Genomic DNA, 6,791 nt, shown 5'->3' with positions numbered 1-6,791 from the left:
GTAGTCAATGTGTCGTTAATCGGATTGTTTACTTATAAGCCATAAGAATACTAATATTCGTTTATCTTTCAGCCCATTTCAATAGCATAAATAGGCCTAGTCGTTCAAATTGGGTTTAAATTCAGTTTAAATGTAGTAATTCAGTTTAATGTAGTTTAAGTTCCGTCAACTTTTAATCTGATATTTTCGTCATATATTTATACTCCACTTTAGATATTCACTTATTGGCTACTGAACAAGAACTGAATATTTGACCTCATCCATTTCAAAACAACTAAAATATATATTTTATCAGTTTTTTTCACAAATATTCCTGCGCGAATTAAAATATAATATAATAAAATAAAACATAATAAAATAATAGTATTATAGCCATAACCATGTCTTTCGTTATGTTTGAAAAATGGAAAGAAAAAAACAATACTATCTGCTAACTGCGCCTTTTACTTTATTTTTAATAAAAAATAAAATTTAAAAAATTACAGAATGATTAGAAATTACAGAATGAAGTACCCCCCCCCCTCTCCTAAAACTACCTCTGGCCCTTCAATGTGCTAAAACAACGGTAAAGGAAACATAATATAGCATTTACAGGTTATATTCTACACTGAAAACAGTTAAAATAAAATAATATTGGAGGGGGGGAGTGGTTTTTCGAGATATCTTAGTAAGATAGAAAAAAGTACAGTTCCACCAGGATTTGCTTCTAAGAACACAAATGAGCGAATCTAACGCCCGAATTTAGGATATTTCACCTCTACTACCAAAAAAAAAAAAAAAAAAAAAAAAAAAAAAAAAAAGTATCACCTCTTCTACCAAAAATGCCAAAAAATATGAAAAAAAATATATCACCTCTTACATAATAGAAATTTATGTTTAGCTTCGCATGAATTTTCTTTTAGTAAAACTTTTCAAGAGGGAAATTCTAGCAAATATATGTAAATTACTTTTATTTCTTTTTTACTCTTGATAAACATATTTACAAGCTCAAAGGTATAGAACTCCTTGATGGGCAATTCCTTTGTTTACCCAAGCTAAGCTAACCCAAGATTTACCCAAGCTAACCTAGGCCTAGTTTGTGAGGATTTGATTTTGACTTAAAATAATGCTTGAAAATGGAAAATGTAGACGAATTATCCCTTGCAAATTTTAGCATCACATCAAACATCCAATTTTCTTTTAAATTTTCTATTGTTTTAATGAAATCCCCAGACACTACGGTGTAAGTGACACTTTTTTTTCCGATTGGGCTATAAATAACTAACTTAAATTTTTGTTTCATAAATTATAAGAAATCAAATAATTTTCAATATGAAAGCAGAGAACAGTATCAAGTTTAGAACTGGACAGAACTTGTAAATTTACTTGGCGCACAAATATGGCTATTTCGCTGTATACCGTAAAACTTGCTTCAAACAAAACGATCTTTTCTAAAAAATGTCAAACTGAACAAGTCAGACTATTGGCCAATAAAAATATCCAATATTTTTTCTAGGTTCAAGTTTTACAGCTGAGAAATTACCATCTGAAGGTCTCCTTGGCACTTATTTAGAACTTTATTCCTGGAAAATTACCAGCATGATTTTATTATTCTGCTTCTCAGCAAACTATGACATCATTCCAGAAGTAAAACTTATGACCAGACAAATCCATTTTCCAGACATTAGAACTAAAACGAGACGAGTTTCATTAAATACTTAACAAGTTTTTTCCAAAACTTTGTGAGACTTCAACATTCTTGGTTTCTAAGAAACTTACTTTTACTATAGTGATGGCGTAACCAAGAAACAAGTGCAACTGGATTTGTGGAGAAGCTATATTATCTAAATTGGATCCTTCAAATATATTATCTAAAGTGGACCCCTCAGTTTTCAAATATACCATACACCCAAACTGAGAATTTTAAAGACTTTTGGGGGAGTTAAAGGACTTTCTGCATAAAAAGGGACTTGGAAGGGACTTCAGTAAAAAAAAGGGACTTTTAGGGACTAATTCCGAGCCATGTTATTTGCATGACCCTTAATAATATAGCCTCAGACATCCACTAAAGTATTGCTATTTAAACCTAAAACCTATTAAACAAGTTAGACCAGTGCTACTTTTTAAAAATATTGACAAATAACTTAATACCGACTTTGAATACTGAACCAAAATGATAAAACTGACATATGCTTAGAATACACACTGTATGTGGGATGTAGAGGGTGTGATGTAGAGACTTGCGCACACTGATTTTTATAGAAGCTTGGAGTACACAAATATTTCAGATTTAATGCACACAGTACTTGTTCCTGGGTTTGTGCTAAATGAACAATTACATAATAGAACTTTATATTTAGCTTCGCATGAATTTTCTTTCAGTAAAACTTTTCAAGAGGGAAATTCTAGCAAATATATGTAAATTACTTTTATTTCTTTTTTACTCTTGATAAACATATTTACAAGCTCAAAGGTATAGATCTCCTTGATGGGCAATTCCTTTGTTCCAGACAAATAATGAAACATTTAGATTTCATATTTTTTGGTAAATCTCCTAAATTTGGTAGATTTCAAATTTTTGGTAAAACTCTCAAGATAGAAATTACAATGAAAAACATTGATTTATTTAATTTGTCCATGTTAAATTATATAATCCATCTATTATTACCCAGCGAAAATATAAAACTGCGTACATACCCTAAATTGAAATATTAATTATATATACTTGTGCTTGTTCTTATTAAACATCTTTCTTATATTGTTACTTCTTGTTTCAATTGTTACTTAGTAAACATTTTTTCCCTTAAGTTTGTATCTTCTTACTGCCCCCTCCCTTAAAAAAAAACAAGATGCTAGGCTGAAAAAGATATATTTTAGATGTTTACCTAGTCTTGGAATTATACAAACAATAAGATAAAAGAAATATGAGGGGATAATCACACTGTTTAGAGATTTGACCTTCTTTATAATAATAAAAAAAATAACATGTTACTGAGGGGAAATACTTACAGAATTCCCTCTCCAATGAGATGTTCACCAGTACTTCCATATTCCGGTATTCTCCCCTACTCCAGCACTCTCCGACAACAAACCTGAGTTCACCAGTAAACGACTCACACAAAACATGGCCTATTTTCTACATATTTAGTATAACACCTACTCTAACGGTCCTTCTCGATCCTTGCAATATCTCGAAGAGCAAGGTGTCGTATGTGAACACTTGTAAACTGCACCAATTGATGAATGTAAAACCTCAGCCCTATAGACAAAAAAAGGTATTAAATAATGGCAAGCTTTAAATATTCTAATGAAAATTAATGACAAATTGACAATAATCCTCTCCTCCTGTAAAGGCAACAATTTACTGAAATCATAAAAAAAAAAAATTTCAAAATGGTATCCATTTTCACAAAAGTGTCCAAAAAAGGATCTTAGAAAAGGGTATCCTTTTAAGAAGACCACTCCAAAAATGTTGTTAATTTGGCATTCCACAGTTCTTAAAAAAAAAAAAAAATTACCAGTTTTCAAAAAAATACCCACCCCCATCAAATGGATCCTTATCCTTTTTTTACTAGATAAAAGTAAAAATAAAAGTTTTTTTCGAGTGGATTCCCTTTTAAAACCAATCTTAGTTTAAACTTAGTAGAAATCTCAAAATTTGAATTTCCATTAGCGCAAGGGATTGCACATTATGCATGTTCTGCTTGTTTACTTTACAAGGGTATGACCCAATGTCAAATGCATGGCTCTAGAACAAAGTAAATTATTATTCATGTCCCATAGATTTTATTAAAGGGTTCATAGTTTTATTAAAATAAGCTTTATACAAACAACTCGGAAAGCCAACAAGAAAAAGAAACAATGCCACAATTGGAAGCACTGATTAACACTACACAAAATAGAACGTGGTTTTTTTCCCCGAGCTGACCTTATGACGTTTACTTACCTAGCAAATGAAAGAATTTTTACCCATCCAGTCACTCATTTAGTACTGGACCCGTGCTATTGCTTATTGAGAATCACAGATATTAGCGAGGGGTTCAATTTCGAAATTATGTTTATTGGCTTTAGATTTTTTTTTAATTCCGTTCATTTTTTTTTTTTTTTTGTTGGCTATTTGTCTTAGTTCCCGCGTTGTTTGTTTTTTTGATTCTTCAAATTTAAATTTTCATCTGTTTTATTCTGTTGCCTTCCACGTTGTTTATTTTTATTCAAGTCGTGTTGTTCTCTTTTCAAATCAGAAAATGTTTCCTTCCAAGTTTCCTTAACGTGTGTTCTTATAACTTCAATTAAATTCAAAGAATAGCTAATCACATCTATTCATAAAATATTATATCTGCTCAAAAATTATTAGCTGTGGTGAAAAATAAATTTGCTTCATTTTATTTTAATTTTGAAGCAAAAATGTTACATATTTTAATTTTAACACTATTTAGACCATGGTCCAGGAACAATGCAAACTGCGGATGCAAGAGCGCCATCTATTTCAGAACAAAGATAACTTTATCAAGATTTGAAGCATAGAAAAACAAGAAGATGTCTTACTTGCTATTGATATCAGTGCGTCGTTCACTTGTAGTATTCGGTTTTGGACATTTTACTAGACAGCTTAAATCCTATGTACAAAATATCCTCTTTTTTTAGATTATATGATTATTTTAGATTATATGATTATATGTTTTTTAGATTATCCTGTAATACAATCTACTTAAGCTGACAAATTTAGGGCGAGCTAATACTAATGGCATATTATGTTGGTACATATTCAACAATACGACGATATACTTTAAAGACAAAAAACTCTTGTAGTGATTTTTGTTCGTTTCAAGCTTGATTTGTATATTCAATTTAAGTTTCACTCGTTTTAAGATTTATTTAATCATTTGCATTAATATCTATTGCATGTTTATTTGCATTGATTGTTTATTTAATTTCTGTTCGTTTTGGGTTTCATTTATTCTTTAATAATAATTTCTGGTCATTTTAAAGTTTGAATTTTAACAGGTATTTCTATCTGCAGAGCTTAAGTTTAAAATGGCCTTTATTTTTCTTTGAAAAACTTATTTTTCGGAAAGTTTTTTTAATTAATTTTTGTTCGTTTTTTATTGCAAAAAGTTTCAACTTTTTAAAAATTCCTTATTTCAAAATCAAACTTAAAAAAAAATCAAATATTCATCAAAGTATAAAAACTGGTATCAAAGCAACAATATCAAAGTGAAAAAAGTTTGCCCCCTTTGAAATAATCCCCCTTTGAAGTTTAAAGAAAATAGAAGGCAAAAAGCAGCAATTTATACTAGCTTAATAGTATAAAATCATTTTCCTTTGGCAATACCTTCTTTCAAGGTCGTATCCAGGGGTGGCGAAATGGTTTACTTATCCCTCAGTAATATAATCTCTAATGTTTACTGAAACAGACCTCCAATATTTTTGACTAATTAGTTGTTAATCTTTGAATACAGAACAAAACAAACAAGGTGAATATTCTATAGAAAAAAGAATTTTGGCAAGTGGGTAGGCTTTTTTCTTGTAGGATTTTTCTCAGGTTTAGAACTCCTTGAAGGGTAATTCCTTTGTTCCAGACAAACAATGAAATAATTTGATTTCATATTTTTCAAATTTTTGTTATAGCTCTCAAGATGCAAATTATATGAAAAACAATGATTTATTTAAATAATTTCCTGTTTTGGTAATTTTATTTACATATTCAAAGAATCTTGCATAGTTTATTACATAACATTATTTATGATGGTATGTTAAGTCTTTCCACCTAACAGTGTTAACTTACCCAGGGTATTTATATCTTTTACAGTCAAATAAAAAAAAAAAATTACTTTCCACATTCTTTTATACTTATAAGATTTATAAGCAGGAAATTGGAAAACTACCCTAGATGACACAGACAGTTCTGTTCAGCATTTTCTGTTGATATTTTCCATATTTGATGTCAATATTCATTACTTTGTTGACATGGATAGTCAAAAAACAACACTTATGTTGCCAGAGAATACATTGAACACTATACTGTTGAATCTCTCTTCGGTCATGAAATGAACAGGTTACATGAAGTGAGTGAGGGTTTGGTAATGAAATGAGTGAGGGTCTAATTCTAGCAATATTTGTAATACTTACGCCACATGGAATAGATTGCCGGCAGAGATAATCCTGGAAAATTCGTCCCTTGACGAGTTCAATAGAGGGTATAAAGAATAGTGTTAGAAAATGAGGTAACTACCAGGACTAGCGGCATATCCTCATTTGTGATGGAGCCATGAAGCCTGTAATACAAAAACAAAACAAAAAAAAATATTATATTTCTTATTTTATACGATTTCAAATGTAATGGTCACTTTTTGATGTTGGACCCTGATACTTTGAAGATAATAAAAGAAGTAGTCTAGGCTAATGTTTGCGGTTCTAGATGTATACTACAAAGAAATCTCAGGCAATACAACGCTGTATGTTGCGGTAAACCAACATAGCTCATTGAAAATGTACAAGCAAAACACCGCGAAATTTACGACCATAGTTAGCTAACATATTTAAATAAATAAAAAATAAACAAAAGAAAATGATGGTAACTAGGGGAATTATATAATATATATATGTAGCTTATTTGCATCAAGATTCCCTCCTATTTGCATCAAGAATTTTGGAACTTACAGAATTTGCAGGTTTCAAAGCAGATTTGCAACTCACCATCGTCTCTGGCAAAAAACAACAACAACAATGCGGTCTATTATTACCCAGCGAAAATTAAAAAAGTGCGTACATACCCTAAGTTGAAATATTAATTATATATACTTGTACTTGTT

The 6,791-nt window shown here is 30.2% G+C and overlaps 1 long non-coding RNA gene across 1 annotated transcript; it reads right to left on the bottom strand.

Moving 5' to 3' along the window:
• Positions 1–810: 810 nt before the first annotated feature.
• LOC148939891 (uncharacterized) lies at positions 811–6,250 on the bottom strand. The gene is made up of 3 exons (XR_016143445.1): positions 6,109–6,250; positions 2,989–3,238; positions 811–1,669 (listed from the first exon to the last, which is right to left on the bottom strand). It is a non-coding gene; the product is annotated as an uncharacterized LOC148939891 (long non-coding RNA).
• Positions 6,251–6,791: the final 541 nt, after the last annotated feature.

Source organism: Artemia sp. Qi Xiang Cuo, chromosome 20 (assembly GCF_049724085.1).
Source record: "Artemia sp. Qi Xiang Cuo chromosome 20, ASM4972408v1, whole genome shotgun sequence".
NCBI classification, from domain to species: Eukaryota; Metazoa; Arthropoda; class Branchiopoda; order Anostraca; family Artemiidae; genus Artemia; species Artemia sp. Qi Xiang Cuo.
Note: the sequence above shows the minus strand (reverse complement) of the source record. Positions and strands in the feature narration are given on the sequence as shown.